General features: G+C 46.1%; 1 pseudogene; it reads left to right on the top strand.

The window, feature by feature from the left end:
- Nucleotides 1-17,513, top strand: part of LOC141176060 (uncharacterized) — a 75,496-nt pseudogene extending 57,983 nt beyond the window's left edge.
- Nucleotides 17,514-19,275: the final 1,762 nt, after the last annotated feature.

Raw genomic sequence — 19,275 nt, 5'->3', positions numbered from 1 at the left:
ACCTCCATTTTGGAGGAGGTGCCTTTTATATGGGAGGTCCTCCGGCAATTGGCCGGGGACTCCTTAGGACAGCGCGCGCGGTCCTTTTAAGAGAGGGGGAGCGCGCGCGCCCTAAGCACACTGCCGGGGAAGGAGCCCGTGCCGGAAGCAGCGGGGAGAGAAGCGCTGGAGGACGCCGCGCCAGGAGCGGGGAGGTGAGAGGGACGGCGTCTCTGCCTAGAACGGGGCAGAGACGCCGGTGCTACAGTACCCCCCTCTTTAGGCCCCCTCTTTTTTTGGCCAGAAAGAAATTTCTCAAGGAGAAGCGGGGCGTTGATGTTCTCCCTGGTTTCCCAAGTTCTCTCCTCTGGACCAAACCCCTTCCAATCTACCAGAAAAAAGGTTTTTCCTCTTACCCTCTTGGAGGCCAGAATACTCTCTACCTCAAAGATGTCATCAGCGGAAACCGGAGCAGGAGGGGCACCTGGATTTTTGGAAAAAAAGTTAAAGACAACGGGTTTGAGGAGAGATACGTGGAAGGAGTTGGGGATCCGTAGGGTGGCCGGGAGTTTTAATTTGTAGGCCACAGGGTTAATTTGCCTGAGGACTTCGAAGGGGCCGATGAATCGAGGACCCAACTTGTAGGAGGGTACTTTGAGCCGCACATGTTTGGATGAGAGCCAAACCTTGTCTCCCGGACGGAATTGGGGCGGATCCAGACGTCTCTTATCAGCATATCTCTTCATCCGCTCAGAGGAGAGAAGAAGAGCGGACCTGGTGCTCTCCCAAATAGTAGAAAATTCGCTGACAAGAGACTCCGCAGCAGGGTTGTCCACAGAAACGGAGACAGGAAGTGGAATCCGGGGATGTTGGCCACCGACTATAAAGAACGGGGATTTGGAAGAGGACTCGCTCTCATGGTTGTTATAAGAGAACTCGGCCCATGGTACGAGATCCACCCAGTCCGAGTGGTGAGCATCAACGAAGTGCCGGAGGTAGCTGGTCAAGATCTGATTGATCCGCTCCACTTGACCATTGGACTGAGGGTGGTAAGCGGAGGAGAAATCCAGGGTAATGTCCAGCAGCTTACATGTGGCTCTCCAGAAGCGAGAGGTGAACTGAACCCCACGATCCGACACGATGTGGAGGGGCAGACCATGGAGACGGAAGATGTGGCGGATAAAGTCTTTAGCCAGCTCGGGTGCAGACGGAAGACCAGGCAGGGGAATGAAGTGGGCCATCTTAGAAAAACGGTCAGCGACAACCCAAATGACAGTACAACCGGCAGAAACTGGAAGGTCGGTGATAAAGTCCATAGCGATGTGTTGCCAAGGAGCAGCAGGTATGGGAAGGGGCAGGAGATGGCCGGCAGGTAGATGTCGGGGAACTTTGTTACGGGCACAGGATGAACAGGCCGCGACGAAGTCTACCACGTCCTTACGCAGGGTAGGCCACCAGTAATGCCGGGTAATGAGTTGGAAGGTCTTCTTTTGGCCAGCATGGCCAGCTAGTTTAGAAGAATGTCCCCAGCGAAGAACCCTCTCCCAATCTGGCACAGCTAAGAACGTCTTACCGGGTGGAAGACGAGTCAGATCCAAGGGGGCCACATTCATCACCTTGGAGGAGTCGATGATGTGCGTAGGTTCCTCCTCTTGATCGGAGGACAGGAAGGACCGGGACAAGGCATCAGCTTTGACGTTCTTGTCCGCCGGACGGAAATGAAGAATGAAGTCGAAGCGGGCAAAAAACAACGACCACCGGGCCTGGCGAGGATTGAGTCTCTGGGCATTTTGGAGATATGCCAGGTTTTTGTGATCCGTGTAGATAATTACCGGGTAGAGAGCCCCTTCAAGCAGATAGCGCCACTCTCCCAGTGCCAATTTGATGGCTAGCAATTCACGGTCTCCTATGGAGTAGTTGCGCTCTGACGAGGAGAAGATTTTGGAGAAGAAGCCGCACGTTACCATTCTCCCGGTAGAAGACTTCTGGGTGAGCACCGCTCCGGCTCCGGAGGAGGAGGCATCAACCTCCAGGTAGAATTGTTTATTACAGTCCGGACGGTGCAGGGCGGGAGCAGAGGCGAAGGCTTTCTTTAGGGAAAGGAAGGCCTCCTCGGCTTCAGGCGACCATGTCCTGGGGTTAGCCCCCTTACGGGTAAGTGCAGATATGGGAGCAGTCCGAGACGAGAAGTGTGGGATGAAAAGACGATAGTAATTAGCGAAGCCCAGGAATCGCTGTATCGCCTTCAAACCTTCAGGACGAGGCCATTTTAGAACGGAAGAGAGCTTCTCGGGATCCATTTGCAGACCTATTTGGGAGATGACATAGCCCAAGAACGGAAGGGAGGTCTGATCGAAGAGACACTTCTCGTATTTGGCATAAAGGTGGTTCTGCCGAAGCCTAAGCAGGACCTGACGAACATCCCTCCGGTGTGTGGGGAGATCCGGAGAGAAGACCAAGATATCGTCCAGGTATACCACTACGCAGCAGTACAGGAGGTCACGGAAGATGTCGTTGACTAGTTCCTGAAAGACCGCGGGAGCATTACAGAGACCGAAGGGCATCACAAGGTACTCGTAGTGACCGTCCCGGGTATTGAATGCCGTCTTCCACTCGTCTCCTTGACGGATACGGACCAGATTATACGCTCCTCGTAGATCCAGCTTGGAGAAGATCCTGGCGCCCTTTAGACGGTCAAACAATTCGGAGATGAGTGGCAGGGGATATTTGTTTTTTACCGTGATGAGATTGAGTCCTCTGTAGTCAATACAGGGACGTAGCGAGCCGTCTTTCTTTTTGACAAAGAAGAATCCGGCTCCAGCCGGGGAGGTAGATTTTCGGATAAATCCCCTAGCCAGATTCTCTTCAATGTACTCAGACATGGCTCGGGTCTCGGCTGCAGACAACGGGTAGATACGCCCACGGGGAGGAGTGGTGCCAGGTACCAGGTCGATCGGGCAATCGTATGGCCTATGGGGTGGCAACGTCTCAGCTTCCTTCTTACCGAAGACGTCCGCATAGGGCCAGTAGGGAGCCGGGAGACCAGGTAAGTTAGCTGGAGTAGGCTGAGGGCGAAGTGGATGGACCGGGACCAGGCAGGTCCTATGGCAGTCAGGACCCCATCGGAGTACTTCACCGGACCGCCAGTTCAATACGGGTTCATGTGTCTGGAGCCAAGGTAGACCTAGCAACAGGGAGTGAGAAAGTCCGGACAGCACATGGAATGAGATCTCCTCAGAGTGCAGCATTCCCACCTGCAGGGTTATGGGTTCAGTGACGAGCAGGATGGTCTCCGAGAGAAGTCTTCCATCCACGGAGGCGACTGACAATGGTTCAGCCAGGGACTTGGTGGGAATATGGTATCTCTCTACCAGAGACTGGGAGATGAGATTTCCAGCAGCTCCAGAATCCAGATGGGCGAGTTCAAAGAGACGGTTCTCTCCCCAAGCAATAGAGATCGGTAAGGTCAGAGACGGAGAGGGCTTACTTTTGTCTAGGACGACCTCTCCGAGTGGTCCTAGACACTGGCGTTTCCCGGTTTTTCCGGGCAGGAACGGATGAAGTGCTTCATACTGCCACAATAGAAACAGCTTCCCTCGGCTCGGCGAGATTCTCGGCGAGAACCGATCATCTTGGTCTGGTCGACCTGCATAGGCTCAGGAGAGTGTACCTGAGGAGAGACGGAGGGAGTGACGGGTTTCTGAAAAGTAGGAGCTAGACGTGGAAACCTCCTCTCACGGGTGACCTCTTTGGCACGCTCCTGGAACCGCAGGTCAATCCGGGTGGCAAGAGTTATTAGGTCATCGAGAGTGGTAGGAATGTCCCGACCGGCAAGTTCATCTTTAATACGGCCGGACAGACCCTCCCAGAAGACGGAAACCAGAGCGTCATTATCCCAGGCCAGCTCCGAAGCAAGGGTACGGAACCGTATGGCATATTGGCCCACGGTGAGACTTCCCTGATGGAGGCGTAGCAGAGATGATGCAGATGAGGTCTTCCGTCCGGGTTCGTCGAAGACTTTCCGGAAAGCCGTGAGAAAGGCAGGCAAGTCGGACACCAGAGGGTCTCATCTCTCCCATAGAGGATTTAGCCAGGCCAGGGCCTCCCCGGTGAGATGGGACATGATGAAGGCAATTTTGGCCCGGTCGGAGTTAAACTGGTGAGACAGGAGTTCAAAGTGCAGGGTGCACTGATTTATGAAGCCCCGAGCCTGGGCGGAGTCGCCTCCGAAACGAGGAGGTGCAGAAAGCCGGGGTCCGGGGTAGGATACCATGTTATTAGTGGGCAGTGGAGCTGCCGGATTGCGAGTCATGGCACTGGCGGTGGTTGCAGGCAGAGCAGTCAGAGTGTCCAGGCGAGAATTGACATTCCGCAGGTGACCCAGGATGGACTCCTGTTGGGACCTCTGACGGGACAGTTCATGACACAGGTCCGAGAGCGAGGGAGCTTGGGTGCCACCGGGTTCCATGGCCCGAGCAAACTGTAACGGGTCTGGGAGGCGGAACCTCTGAGCTACTATACAAGGGGGCGGTCCTTGTAAGGGAGCGGGTGGCGACCAGGATAGACGGGCAGGCAGTCACAGCAGGTGACCGGGACAGTCTCTGAATGAACGGACAGGAGGTCACAGCAAGTGACCGGGACAGTCTCTGGATGAACGGGCAGGAGGTCACGGCAAGTGACCGGGGCAGTCTCTGGATGAACGGGCAGGAGGATGGACTCTACATGCCTGGTTCCAACCGTGAAGCATGGAGTAGGAGGTGTGATGGTGTGACGGTGCTTTGTTGGTGACACTGTTGGGGATTTATTCAAAATTGAAGGCATACTGAACCAGCATAGCTACCACAGCATCTTGCAGCGGCATGCCATTCCATCCGATTTGCGTTTAGTTGGACCATCATTTATTTTTCAACAGGACAATGACCCCAAACACACCTCCAGGCTGTGTAAGGGCTATTTGACCAAGAGGGAGAGTGATGGGGTGCTACGCCAGATGTCCTGGCCTCCTCAGTCACCAGATCTGAATCCAATCGAGATGGTTTGGGGTGAGCTGGACCGCAGAGTGAAGGCAAAAGGGCCAACTAGTGCTAAGCATCTCTGGGAACTCCTTCAAGATTGTTGGAAGACCATTTCCAGTGACTACCTCTTGAAGCTCACCAAGAGAATGCCAAGAGTGTGCAAAGCAGTCATCAAAGCAAAAGGTGGCTACTTTTGAAGAACCTAGAATATAAGACATATTTTCAGTTGTTTCACACTTTTTTGTTAAGTATATAATTCCACATGTGTTAGTTCATAGTTTTGATGCCTTCAGTGTGAATGTACAATTTTCATAGTCATGAAAATACAGAAAAATCTTTAAATGAGAAGGTGTGTCCAAACCTTTGGTCTGTACTATATATAATATAATATAATATATATATATGGGCAGAGGAAGTGGGGGGTTAGGTAAGGTTGCAGCTGGACACGTTGTGGATGAGGGGAGGTATGTGTCCTCGAGGTACCAAGCTTCGGTGATGTAGGACCCGGAGAAGCAGGCTCCAGCACACATAGTGCTGAGAGGGAGTTAATGGGCCCGGATTAAAGGGCTGGGTTTTATGAGCAGCTGAAAGAGCTGGGGGATCAGCTGCTCACTTACCTCCAGTCCAGGTCTTGGAAGGCCTGATTTAAGACAGCTGCGCCTGTCTCAGTGTGCTGTGTGTTGTGCAAGGTGAGCAGACCTTGCATGTGCTGCTCAGAGTCTGCTGGAGGCAGAGAAAAGCATCTGCATTTAAACGGCTGAGGCCGTGCTCTATATGGACCTGCTATTTTATGTTTTGTTCTGTTATACCTTTTTGGAACCTGAAAGAGGCTGTGATATTTTTGTCTCCTGCCTGGTTTATGGACATTTAATAAACCACCAGTTTGTTTGAACCTATGGACTGCATCCCTGTGTGAACCAGCGCCTACCGTAGAGCTGACCCCTCACAATAAATAAATATATATATATTTTTTTTTTCATTACTCTCCTTAGGTGTCCTGCCTATTTTTCCCACTTACACATAGTGCTATAACCATCTATAGTGCCCTATAAAGTAATAGCCCCCCCCCTTCTCATTGCCTTATACAGTAATGATCCTCATCTTTGTTACCCCATAGTTTTAGTGCCCCACACCACTAATAGGTTTCTTCTCCTCTTTTGCTGTATTCTACAGGATATGGTTGTAATCATTTATTTTTTGTAACACCTGAGCATTCACTTCACCGTGCTAGGTGCCACCATGCCAGTGTTTCTTTTTGTATTGCCATGAAAAAACAGTGCACCCCTAATACACATTAACATAACTGAGAGATTTAAACTTGCTTATAACATATCATAATCACAATGGAGACAAGCGTCAGAATATTGCCCAACTATTTTCACTTTTTGGCTTTGTCAGGGGTGAGATGTGGAATCCACGTTCTATGGATTGAGGGATGATTCCTGAACATTGCACCCATAGCTTATAGCAGGTGAGAATAAAAAATAGTTTTCTTGATCACTTTGAAACATACTGTAACGGGTCTGGGAGGCGGAACCTCTGAGCTACTATACAAGGGGGCGGTCCTTGTAAGGGAGCGGGTGGCGACCAGGGTAGACGGGCAGGCAGTCACAGCAGGTGACCGGGACAGTCTCTGAATGAACGGACAGGAGGTCACAGCAAGTGACCGGGACAGTCTCTGGATGAACGGGCAGGAGGTCACGGCAAGTGACCGGGGCAGTCTCTGGATGAACGGGCAGGAGGTCACGGCAAGTGACCGGGGCAGTCTCTGGGTAAGGATAGGTACGACCTGTGGCGGCAGATGATAGACGTGAGCTCCCAGGTGAGCAGTCGAGAGTCTCTGGATAAACGGGTGGTCACAGCATGTGACGGCGGAGCCTCCAGGAAGACCAACAGACAGGTAGCAGATGAGCGCTCCCAGGTGAGCGGGCAGGAGTCTCTGGACAGGCGGGTGGTCACAGCACGTGACGGCAGAGCCTCCTGGTAGGCTAGCAGACAGGCAGCAGATGAGCGCTCCCAGGTGAGCGGGCAAGCTGGTCCTTAGACAGACTGACAGGAGTTGGAAGGCAGACCGTCGGACCTCAGGCAAGCAGGCAGGTAGAAGATGTGCGCTCCCAGGTGAGCGGGCAAGCTGGTCCTTAGACAGACTGACAGGAGTTGGAAGGCAGACCGTCGGACCTCAGGCTAGCAGGCAGGTAGCAGGATATCAGGCAGGAATTAGACAGCAGACTGACAGGAATCTGGCAGGTATCTGGCAGGTAACTGGCAACGGGACCTGAGGGCTGAAGCAGAGTAGTGAACAGTGCTACAACATTGCTCGGGCACCTCCATTTTGGAGGAGGTGCCTTTTATATGGGAGGTCCTCCGGCAATTGGCCGGGGACTCCTTAGGACGGCGCGCGCAGTCCCTTTAAGAGAGGGGGAGCGCGCGCGCGCGCCCTAAGCACACTGCCGGGGAAGGAGCGCGTGCCGGAAGCAGCGGGGAGAGAAGCGCTGGAGGACGCCGCGCCAGCAGCGGGGAGGTGAGAGGGACGGCGTCTCTGCCTAGAACGGGGCATAGACGCCGGTGCTACACATACACTGTGTGCGCAATTATTAGGCAAGTGAATATTTTGACCATATGATCATTTTTATGTAGATTTTCCAAATACAAGCGGTATAAACTTAAATGTTTAGTGGATGAAGTAGATCAGGTGATGTGTATTGTAATGAGGGGTGTGTGGCCTATGGATATTGAAACCCTTTATCAGGGGTGTACAATTATTAGGCAGCTTATTTTTCTCCGGCAAAATGGGCCAAAAACTGTTTTAACTGACTATAAAAACTCAAAAATAGTTAAGTCTTACAGAGTGATGCAGCACTCCTTAAATTGCTCAGATATTGGGTGTGATCACAGAACCTTCAAAAGTGTATAGGGTCACAAAAGGAAAAAAAGAATAGCATTAGCTGCAAAAGATTTCAGAAGACTCAAATGTGAAGCAACCAGGAAGATATTATCCTCTTGTGCTGTCATATTCCAGAACTGCAGCCTCCCTGGAGGCCCAGAAGTGCAAGATGTTCAGTGCTCAGAGACAAGGCTGAGGCTGAATACCGACCACCACTGAATAAGACACAAGAGAAAGACTTGGCCAAGAAATAGCGGAAGACAGATTTTTCAAAGGTTTTATGGACTGATGATAGTGACTTTTGACGGACCAGATGGATGGGCCCGTGGCTGGATCAGTAATGGGCACAGACCTCGACTTCGACTCAGATGCTACCGACGTGGAGGTGGGAACTGCTATGGGCTGGTATTATTACAGATGAGCTAGTTGGACCTATTCAAGTTGAAGATAGATGCAAAATCAACTCCCAAACCTTCTGCCAATTTTTAGAAGACACTTTCTTTAAACAGAGGTACAGAAAAAATCTTCATCTTTAAAAAAAAACAGGATTGTTCTGCAGGACAATGCTCAATCGCAGCATCAAAGTCTTCACTGCTCAGTACCTGGAAAGGTCTTAAAGATGAAAGACTAATGACATGACTTTTTCCTCTCTGGACCTAAACCTTCCTGAGAACTTTCGAGCTTTTCTTAAACTCGAGATTTATGGTGAAGGAGAACAGTCCCCTCTCTGATCAGTGTCTGGGACTATGGTTGGTGCTGCCCACAAAGATGAACGTCAACAAAGTAAGAAACGAATGGACTCCATGGATGGATGGCTTATCACTGGTGTTGAGAAGAATGGTGGCTATATTGGTCACTGATATATATTTATTAAATGTCAGAAATGTATACTATAACAGATGAAAATAAACAATTAAGATGGAAAATTTACATTTTTCATATAGTTGCATAATAATTCTGGACACAGAGATATTCTGCTAAGACAACACCTCACTTTTACTTTCTTAAATATTCAGGTTTCAGGTTTATTACCCTTTGGATTGACCAACAACACTGGAGATGTTAAGGCTGTGTGCCCACAATGCGTTTTTTAAGCGTTTCCGCAGTGGCAAAAACGCTGCAGAAACACTTAAAAAACGCATGGTAGAAGGCCTGCCATGTTCCCAAATGATAATCCGCATGTGCTGTGCACATGCTGCAGAAATTTCCGCTGCGGATTATCATTGCGGAATAAAATGCAGCACTACCAATTATTTTGCGGAAGTGCTGCGTTTTCGCCGCCATTGACTTGCACTGGAATGCATGTATTCCGCTTCACTAGATAAGCACATGCGTTCAATGTGCGGATGGTACCCGGGTGTGGAGGACAGAAAAAAAAAAAAAAAGAATAAAATAAAAAATAAATGTTATACTTACCTTCTGACGGCCCCCGCTGTGCTCGTCCTCCCATGCCGGCAACTCACGGTGGACTGGAGGACCTGCGCTGACGTCATAGTCATGTGACGGCAGGTCCTTCAGTGTACCGCGATCTGCCTGCAGCCAGGATGGAGCGAAGCAAAATAGGATATGGACAATGCAGATTGTGCAAAAAGAATATAGTTTATTCAGCCGTCCTTTTAATAGTCAAAAAAATTGCTATACACAAACATATACCATCCTTTAGTTATTCATAGTCCAAGAATATTGTGATCAAGCATTCACTCTCAGGTAAGGATGGAGTGCTGCCCGGGACCCTAACACCTGCATCCAACACACCACTCCAGGCCAGCCGGGGGGGGTGCAAGATGTCTCTGGTTCTTGCTGAGCCACTTCCCTTGGCTGGAGTGGAGGGGAACCAAGTGAGGGGGAACCATGTAGTGGGTGTGGGTGGAGGACGTAGATTATGGGAGCACTTCAGTAGCTGTATAAAAAGGGGAGCCATCTTAGAAAGACAGTTCAGTCAGAGGAGGAGAGTGTGTGGAGCAGAGGCTCTGCAGGAGCTCTGCTCCAGAGCGGGCCTAGTGAGAGGCCCAGGACTGAGAGAGAAGAAAGAGAGAGAGGGAAGAGGAGCGGGAGCAGGAGAAAGGCTCCAGGAACAGAAGAAGGGATCCTAGGGGTACGGGAAGTGCTGGAGGCCACCCGTACGCCCGAATCTGCCAGGCGGTGAAGGAATCAAGCCGCAGAGGGGACCGGCCCCTTAACTAGTGGAGAACTACAAGGCTCAGCTAGGAACCGGAGGCTGCTATACTTGCAATGTGCACTGGCCCCATCCGCAATTATATCGCCGAGAAGGGGGCCACAGAGGGTCCAGGGGACTGCAGGTCGCCCAACAAGACCCGAAGCTACTGGATTGGGACACTGATTGTGAGGCGCAGGGCAGGAGGGTGAGAGCCAGTGCAGGAAGACAACTGAGAAAGGCACACAGAAGGGGGTCCTGTTAAGTGCTCCTGAATTATCTGGGGGATTGCTGAACCCCTGCTTGGTGAACGCAGCGCGACGTGGGAGGCTGTAAGCTGGACAGTGCAACCTGAGGAACTTAAGAACTGTGAGTAAACTTGGAAGACTGCACCCCACTGTCTCTGTGATTATTGCCTTGCACCATCACCCCCTGCACTACAGCGCCCAGCATAACCTATAACATCAACACTGCCCAGGAACTAAGCTCTACCTGTGGAGAGCCACACCATCCCTGCTGCAGTAACATCAGAGGACCTGCTCCACAGCGGCAGCTCTCTTTAGCCGCATACCACAGGTGGCGTCACGAACTTTGTACATAAATCCCCTGTAAATATTCCCTTATTGAATGACCACCCTGGGTCACGGACCGGGTCACCGCCACTGTGACATCTCTCATAGCAACAACTGGCCCGGCATCGAGTACCCCACGTCAATAGCACATCGGTATCTCTGTATGACCTGAAGATGTATGAAGTGCTCTACCACATTATTGCTTTATACCGGCATCACAATGCTATTAATTATTTTTATTACACAGAATTTTATATATTTTAAACCAACTCATCTTCAATCCACTCAGATTCCCACAATATGAGATACTAATAATTTATCTATATAATTTTCCTATAGAAGAATGGATAGAGACAGAAAGAAGATGGTGGAGAGGATATTACACCTCACCCTAGAGATCCTCTTCCGGCTTACTGGAGAGGTGAGAGATTCTGATGACGTCACATTACATCATTCTTGTCTATGGGAATAACAGATGGACAGAACTGGAGAGGTGAGGACCCTGGAAATGTCTGTAGTGAGATTTATTAATGTGTCTCTCCATAACCAGGATTACACAGTAGTGAAGAAGACCTCTAGTGGGCGCTGTCAGGACCATGTGTCTGAGGGATGGGAAAGACCCCTAAGCCCAATCACGGGGCTTCCATCTCACCACCTGATACATGAGGACATCAATGACCAGAAGATCCTAGAACTCACCTACAAGATGATTGAGCTGCTGACTGGAGAGGTGACACTGCTGGGAATGCTGGGACATTATACAGTAACGTTATGGAGGGATCGGGGGGTGACGGTATCATTGTATGTGTCAGGTTCCTATCAGGTGTCAGGATGTCGCTGTCTATTTCTCCATGGAGGAGTGGGAGTATTTAGAAGAACACAAAGATCTATACAAGGACGTCATGATGGAGGTTCCCCAGCCCCTCACATCACCAGGTAATAGACAGGACTAAATACACACGGCCTATAATTATCTGTATGTAAAGAATGAATTCAGTCCCTGAATGTGTTTCCTCCAGATCTATCCGGTAAGAGGACAACACCAGAGAGATGTCCCCATCCTCTTCTTCCACAGGACTGTAAACAAGAAGACCCCAATGTTCCTCAGGATCATCAGGTAGATGGATTGAAGGTGTCATGAGATCTCCCCTATGATGTGTAGACAGCTGTGAAGGTCTTGTGTTCAGTCTTGTTTTATCCACCAGTATTATGTGTTTTATACTTGTGTAATGAGAACAGTGGAGATGGCAGGATTAGAGCTGATCATAGATGTGACTTCTCCGTCTGTGACTTTTACAATATTTGTTTCAGGGTGAACATATGACCCATATTAATACTACAGAGACATATGTGAGGGGTGATGAGTGGTGTAAAGAGGAGATTCCTACATATGACTACCCAGGTGAGTAGTAACCACTAAATACAGAGAAGTCACAGATTCTTCTCAGTCACCGGCTGTGGTTGCTTTATCGGTGGTGTAGTCCAGCCTTGTTATAATCGTGTGATCACCATTTTACCTCTAGACCACAACATTTTCCGCCATCCAAAAATGTTCACATTACTTTGTGTAATTGTGAAAGAACTTTTCTGTAGAACTTACAACCTGGAGGATCCACCTACCCCCTGGGTTTAGTAAACGCTGACCATTACCTGCCCAGATCTGTAAACTACAAAGCCAAATGACAGCATAGGTAGAATGTGCTGACAAGTGAGAAAATTACTTGAAGAAAAATTATGATGGACCTGTAAGAGAAAGCGGAGGGTAATGATGCTGTTGGCTTCCTAGAACCCTGATATCTTCTTGGATGAATCTACCTTCTCTCCCTTCTGTGCTGCTGAATGTGCTCATATGGTCCCTACAAGACCAGGTCCAGTCTTTCTGACCAAACTTCACTTTTATGATCGACAACATTAAATGTGCAGTGAGGCCAAGTGTGAATTTCTGTCCAATAACAACAGAGTTTCCCTTTATCCTGAGTTTTCAATTTCTTTTCAAACCGACTAACTTCAAACAGGATTGTGATAAACTATACAGAAAACATTACACCTGTGCCATGATATATCTCTAAGCTGTGCGTGGCTGATGGCTGTAATATACATTTATTCACGCCTGCAGGAGATGTGTTGGCATGGCTCCAGCCCTGGTTTCATGGATTCACTCAACGTCATAAATTCCATTATGTTTTCAGTCCTAAGGAATTCAGATTACTGCACAATCTCTCCTGAAATGGGGGCGCTAATACTTTCTTTACTCTTCTGCTCAGGACTCATAGTAGCTCCAGTGGTCCACCATAAATGAGTGCGACTCCGGTTTAGATCTGAAGTTCTCTCCCCTGATAAATACGTTGTTGTTAGGGATGTAACATATCTTTTATTCTGTATTTTTTTCCATGTTCATTTTGTATGATAGCTTTATTGTGGTGGGATTGGCCTGACTCACTTATGTTTCTCTGTAACTCCTTGTTAGTCTTTAAAAGTAGGTCTCCATTACCTCTTCCCAATGCCCGAGGTCTAAATTTAAGACACCTCAGCTCTGCACTATTATGAAAAGTTCTCTTTCAATGTCTAATATTTTTTCTTGAAAGTCATCTGACAGAAAATATTGGCCCTTATCATAGTTTAAATAATGAAGAACCACCGAGTCCCATACTATAATTCCCAATACCCACAGTTTCAAGTGGACCCTAAAAACCCATTTCATTGGACTGGCGTATCGCCTCCACACACTATCTGTCCATCCCAGTTGTCCGTCCCAGTTTTCCCCCATATTAAAATCTTCTTCAATTTCAGGATCATACCAACCATGCGCTTAATAGCCTCGGTCAGGACTGCACACATACTGGCAGGCGACCAGTCCATGTATTATTTATCCTATTTAGTATATTAAGGCTGCATTATACAATATATGTACATTCTACCTTTTGTGTCTCCCCCATTTCCTCATAGACTATAAGCTTGCGAGCAGGGCCCTCACTCCTTTCGATATGAGATATGCTTATTTTGTATTGTTGTATAAGTCCCCCCTAAAATTTGTAAAGTGCTGCGGAATATGTTGGCGCTATAAAAATAAACATTATTATTATTATTACCTCAGAGACGTTTCACCACTAGTTAATCATTTTTTACTGATGAAGACTTGAGTTTGATCATTTCAGTAGATGTGTTATTATCTATAGTCAGTTTTTGACTACAGTAGTTAGTGTCCAAAATACTCTGATTTAACCCCTTACTGCAGCCAGTTTTCTGTTGCTAATCAGGACCCATTTTCAATTCTGACGTGTGTCACTTTGTGGTGATAACTTTGGAATTCTTCTCAAATGATAATAGGAAACAAATGGACCTTACAAATTATTTTCCACCTTTTCTTGAATCCAACAATCCCCTATATACGGTTGTACACTACTGTCTGGGCACATGGCAGGTTAAGAAGGGGAGGAGCGACATTTAGCTATTTGAATGCAGATCTTGCTGGGATAGTGTGCAGACACAATGTATTGGGGGCGCTGTTCATGGTCACCTGGCAGCTCAAAAGATGGCTACCACGAACAGGCTTGGCGCTATCTACTCCATTTTCCAGATCCCAGGGATTGCCTTTCTCATCACCATTTAACACCACTACATGGATCTGTTCTTACACAGAGTCCCCTAGGCTTGGGCCATGGAGTTACCTGCTGTTCTGTGGAGTGAGATGGGAAGAAGAATAGTCAGGTAGCCGGGTCAGAACCAGGAGGACAGAGAAAATACAAAATCAGAAGACAAGAGTAGTCAGTAAACGGGCCGAGGTCACAACAGGAAACAAATACACAAGCCGGGAGCTGAGCACATAGGACTGAACCAGAGGAGAACAAGGCTGTATCTGGCAGCTTCCGGCAATATGCTTCCAGCTTTAGTAGGGTGTGGTGCTTTCCAGTTGGCTGAAGCAGGGAGCAGATTACTCCAGCTGGACAGCACACACACCCATACTGCCAGACTGGATGGTAATACAGGTCCCAGGCACCCTAATCTTAGTGGCTGGACAGAACCAGCGCCACCCAGAGCTTCTGACGTCTCCTCCATCACCAGCGCCGCCTGCAGGATGAATAAGGCGGCGCCTGGTGACAGAAGCAGATGTCCCAGGAGCAGGTCCCAGAGGAGATGGGACCCACCATTTACAGAAACCTTAATATGACAAAATGTCAGAAAACCAGAGCAATAGAAATCACCATAAATTGACTTCATTTTGGAAATTATAACCGTGAGTGAATTAATTTATAGGAGTAGCGATTATATTGACTTCAGGCACCTTCTGGAAATTAGCACGCAGTGGATGGTGGAGAGTGAAAATTGCAAATATACTATTTTAATACCCAACACATAGTGTCCAGATTGTGCTCCAGGAGACACACAGCGTAAATTAAGTGGGTTCTTCTCACTATAGTAATGCCAAATACATGGATGATAAATGTGGTTTGGGCACACTGCAAGGCTCAGAACGAGCGGGAGATTTGACTTTGGCAGAGCGAATATTGCTGGATTGGTTTATTGATGAGTAGAAGTTTTTATTGGTATCATTTTTGCCTACATAACATTTTTTGGTGGCTTCTTATTCCATATTTTGGAGGCTGAATGAACAAACAGTTCAACACTACGCTCCACTGGTTTATTCTATGAGGTTTTCTATTAGACTGTGAACTGTCATTCTGTCAATAACTTGTCATTGCTACCGACAATTTTAAGTAGAAATGGTAAAAAATATAAATTTCAAGGATATTTTATTCAAAGTTAATAATTGTTTTTTTTTCTTGGCAGACGACTGTACCAGGAGATCAGAGGGACAGGAGATTTTTAAATCGGATGATCTTGAGATCCCACAGGATACAATTGAAGTGAATATCATTACTCCAGGTTTACCATCATCCCTTCACAGCAAAGATCTGTCATCTGATCCTATGAAACAGGTCCTATCTTCTGATTCATTTCCGACTACTAAGGAAAGTCAAAATAAAAAAATAAGCATTAAAAAACGAGCTGCTCCTAAAGCAAAGAAGACATTTTCAGAAAATGGAAATAGTTTTACCCTCGAAAAGTCTATTCTTAAACATCAAAAAATTCACACAGTGGACAATAGATTTTTTTGTTCCAAATGTGGGAGATGTTTTAAACAGAAATCAGATTTTGTGAAGCACCAGAAAACCCACACAGGGGAGAAGCCTTTTTCATGTTCAGAATGTGGGAAATATTTTAACCATAAAACAAGTCTTGTTACACACCAGAGACTTCACACAGGGGAGAAGCCTTTTTCCTGTTCAGAATATGGGAAATGTTTAAACCAGAAATCAGCTTTGGTTAAGCACCAGAGAACTCACACAGGAGAGAAGCCTTTTTCATGTTCAGAATGTGGAAAATATTTTAATCGTAAAATGATTCTTGATAGCCACAAGAGAACTCACACAGGGGAGAAGCCTTTTTCATGTTCAGAATGTGGGAAATGTTTTAACCAGAAATCAGCTGTTGTTATACACCTGAGAACCCACACAGGGGAGAAGCCTTTTTCATGTTCAGAATGTGGGAAATGTTTTAGCCATAAATCAGTTTTGGTTAACCACCAGAGAACCCACACAGGGGAGAAGCCTTTTTCTTGTTCAGAATGTGGGAAATGTTTTAACAATAAATCGGTTTTGGTTAATCACCAGAGAACCCACACAGGGGAGTAGCCTTTTTCATGTTCAGAATGTGGGAAATGTTGTAACCAGAAATCAGATTTGATTAACCACCAGAGAACCCACACAGGGGAGAAGCCTTTTTCATGTTCAGAATGTGGGAAATGTTTTAACCATAAATCAGATTTTATTAAGCACCAGAGAACTCACACAGGGGAGAAGCCTTTTTCATGTTCAGAATGTGGGAAATGTTTTAACCATAAATCAGCTTTGGTTAATCACCAGAGAACCCACACAGGTGAGAAGCCTTTTTCATGTTCAGAATGTGGGAAATGTTGTAACCAGAAATCAGATTTGATTAAGCACCAGAGAACCCACACAGGGGAGAAGCCTTTTTCATGTTCAGAATGTGGGAAATGTTTTAATCAGAAATCAGCTTTGGTTAATCACCAGAGAACTCACACAGGGGAGAAGCCTTTTTCCTAATCTTTTTCTTTTTAATCCAATACATTTGAGATTTTTTTCATTAGCTTTTTTTTTTTTTACAAAACAAGAAACCAGTTCATACAATAATAAAATAACATACAATAGGGATGACATACATGCATCTCTCCTGTATATCCTTTCAGCTTGCCCATTACCGTCTGATAACTTTCAGTCACTATATCTTACAATTAACATTCCACATTCTTGAAATCTCTTATATAACCATAGTATTGTAATAAACATTATAATCCTATACACATATAGGTGTGCTATATTACCCATACCACATGTATATTGGAATTCCTTTACATTACAATGAAACATTAGACCTCGCCAATACTTCTCCCAAAAGTCATTGTCTCTCCAACAATAACCCCCTTGATGGCATTCCAGGTTTATCCAACCATAAGCCCCATATTTTCTCAAACGTATTCATTCAGTTATGTTTTTTATATACCCCTTTTTCTAATCTGATAATATTATTTATCCTATTTTTGAGTTCACTAATTTCTGGAGGTGAGGGGTGCAATCCATTTGGATGCAATATGTTTCCCAGCTTGAAATAAAATATGCAGCATTTGAAACAACGGATACTGGAAGCCTGTGCTAGCATTTCTTCTGCGGTGTTGCTGTCAGTGTGTCAAGAGTGGGATAAGAGGGTTGCATTGACATTCCAACACAATGGGCAGCACTTTGAACACATTTTATAAGTGGTCATAAACTTGTAAAAAATTCATGAAAGAATAAAGTTATGTTAAAAGCAAGCTCAACATTGTTTTTCTTATGAAATTATCAATAAGTTTGATGTGTCACATGACCCTCTTCCCATTGAAAAAAATAAAGTTGGATCCAAAATGGCAGAATTCAAAATGGCCGCCATGGTCACCACCCATCTGGAAAAGTTTTCCCCCTCCCATATACTAATGTGCCACAAACAGGAGGTTGATATCACCAACCATTCCCATTAAATTTAGGTGTATCCAAATAAATGGCCCACCCTGTATATATCAGTAAATCGTCAGCATAGAGTGAAACTCGTTCATCTAAGAAACCATATTTAAAGCCTACAATATCCGGACTAGCACTCAACATACAGGCCACAAGTTCAATGGCCATCGCGGAAAGGAGGGGAGACAGGGGGCATCCCTGCCGTGTGCCCCTCCCCAACGTGATTGTAGCAGATAAGAGACCGTTAGTTCTTATTTTAGTCTGAGGTCCCGAGTACAAAACCTGTATGTATGATAGGAATTTGGGACCTACCCCAAACCTTTTCAGAACCTCCAAACAGGTATTTCCATTCTACGCCATTGAATACTTTAGCTGCGTCGAGAGAAAGAAAGAAAGAATAGCTTTATGTCCTATTATTACATCTGATTTCTGAATATTCAAAAAAAACCTTCGTAAATTTATTGCTGTGGACCAGTTTGGCATAAAGCCTGATTGATCCTGATGAATAATCTCTGTAATAATGTGAAATAATCTATTTGCCAGGGCCTTTGCAATAATTTTAGTGTCTACCGATAGAAGAAAAATGGGACGATATGACAGCATAGATTTTGGCATGTGACCAGATTCTAAAGCTTCATTAAAAGTATCTAATAGTTTAGGGATTAGGAGATCCTTATATTCTTACATAGCAGTCGATCAGAGCCGGGTGCCTTTTCATAGGCAAGGGACTGTAATGCATCCTCAAGATCAGGCATTGTCAGTGGGTTTCCTAGGTAGGAGCTACTTTCCTCTTTAAACTTAGGTAATTTTATATCCTCAAGAAACAATCCAAGTTCGTCCTCATTTCCTCTAAATCTTGATTCATAAATACTAGAATAGTAAGTATGAAAGGCATTTAGCACATTATTGTTTCCTGTTGTGGTGTCTCCATTTTTCGTGACATAAGATGGACCCTCCTGTGATTTATCTACGGTAGAGAGAAGATGCCTCACACTTTCCCCCTGTTCAAAATATTTTTGCTTTGTAAAGAACTGCTTGTTTTCCACCTTAGAGATAAAGTGATCATGAAATAATCTCTGAGCTGCCTCTTACTCCCGCCCATTACCATCTGACGGGTTTAGGGTGTATTAAACCTCAGCCTGTTGTACCCCATTTTGGAGATCTTGTGTGAATTCTTTAATTTTAGCTTTGTATCTAATAATATCTCTTATAAGTGTTCCTCTACCATAGGCCTTCATGGTATCCCATAGTATTATTATTATTATTATTTTTTTTTTAACATTTTATTGGTTTTATTGTAAAGATCATACAAAACACATCCAAACATAAACACAAGAAGAAATCAATCCAAATGGGTCTTGCTGTTGATTCTTGAGCTTTCAGCCATATGTTGTGACATAGACCAATCCTTCCTTTCTAATTTGTTCTTATTCTCATCCTCCTTCCTTTCCCTGATCTACATGCTATTGATTATTAATCTTTGTCTAACCATTTCACACCTTTATGCAAGTTGGTTTCTCATTATGTTCTAATATCTGTTACTTTTCCCAATAGATTCTTATGTATCAAACAATATTTGCAGAACAAGAATACAAAA

Source organism: Phyllobates terribilis, unplaced genomic scaffold (assembly GCF_046119375.1).
Source record: "Phyllobates terribilis strain yellow unplaced genomic scaffold, ASM4611937v1 Scaffold_17__1_contigs__length_24005725, whole genome shotgun sequence".
NCBI lineage: Eukaryota > Metazoa > Chordata > Amphibia > Anura > Dendrobatidae > Phyllobates > Phyllobates terribilis.
The sequence above is the reverse complement of the archived record's forward strand: the minus strand, read 5'-3'. Positions and strand labels throughout refer to the sequence as shown.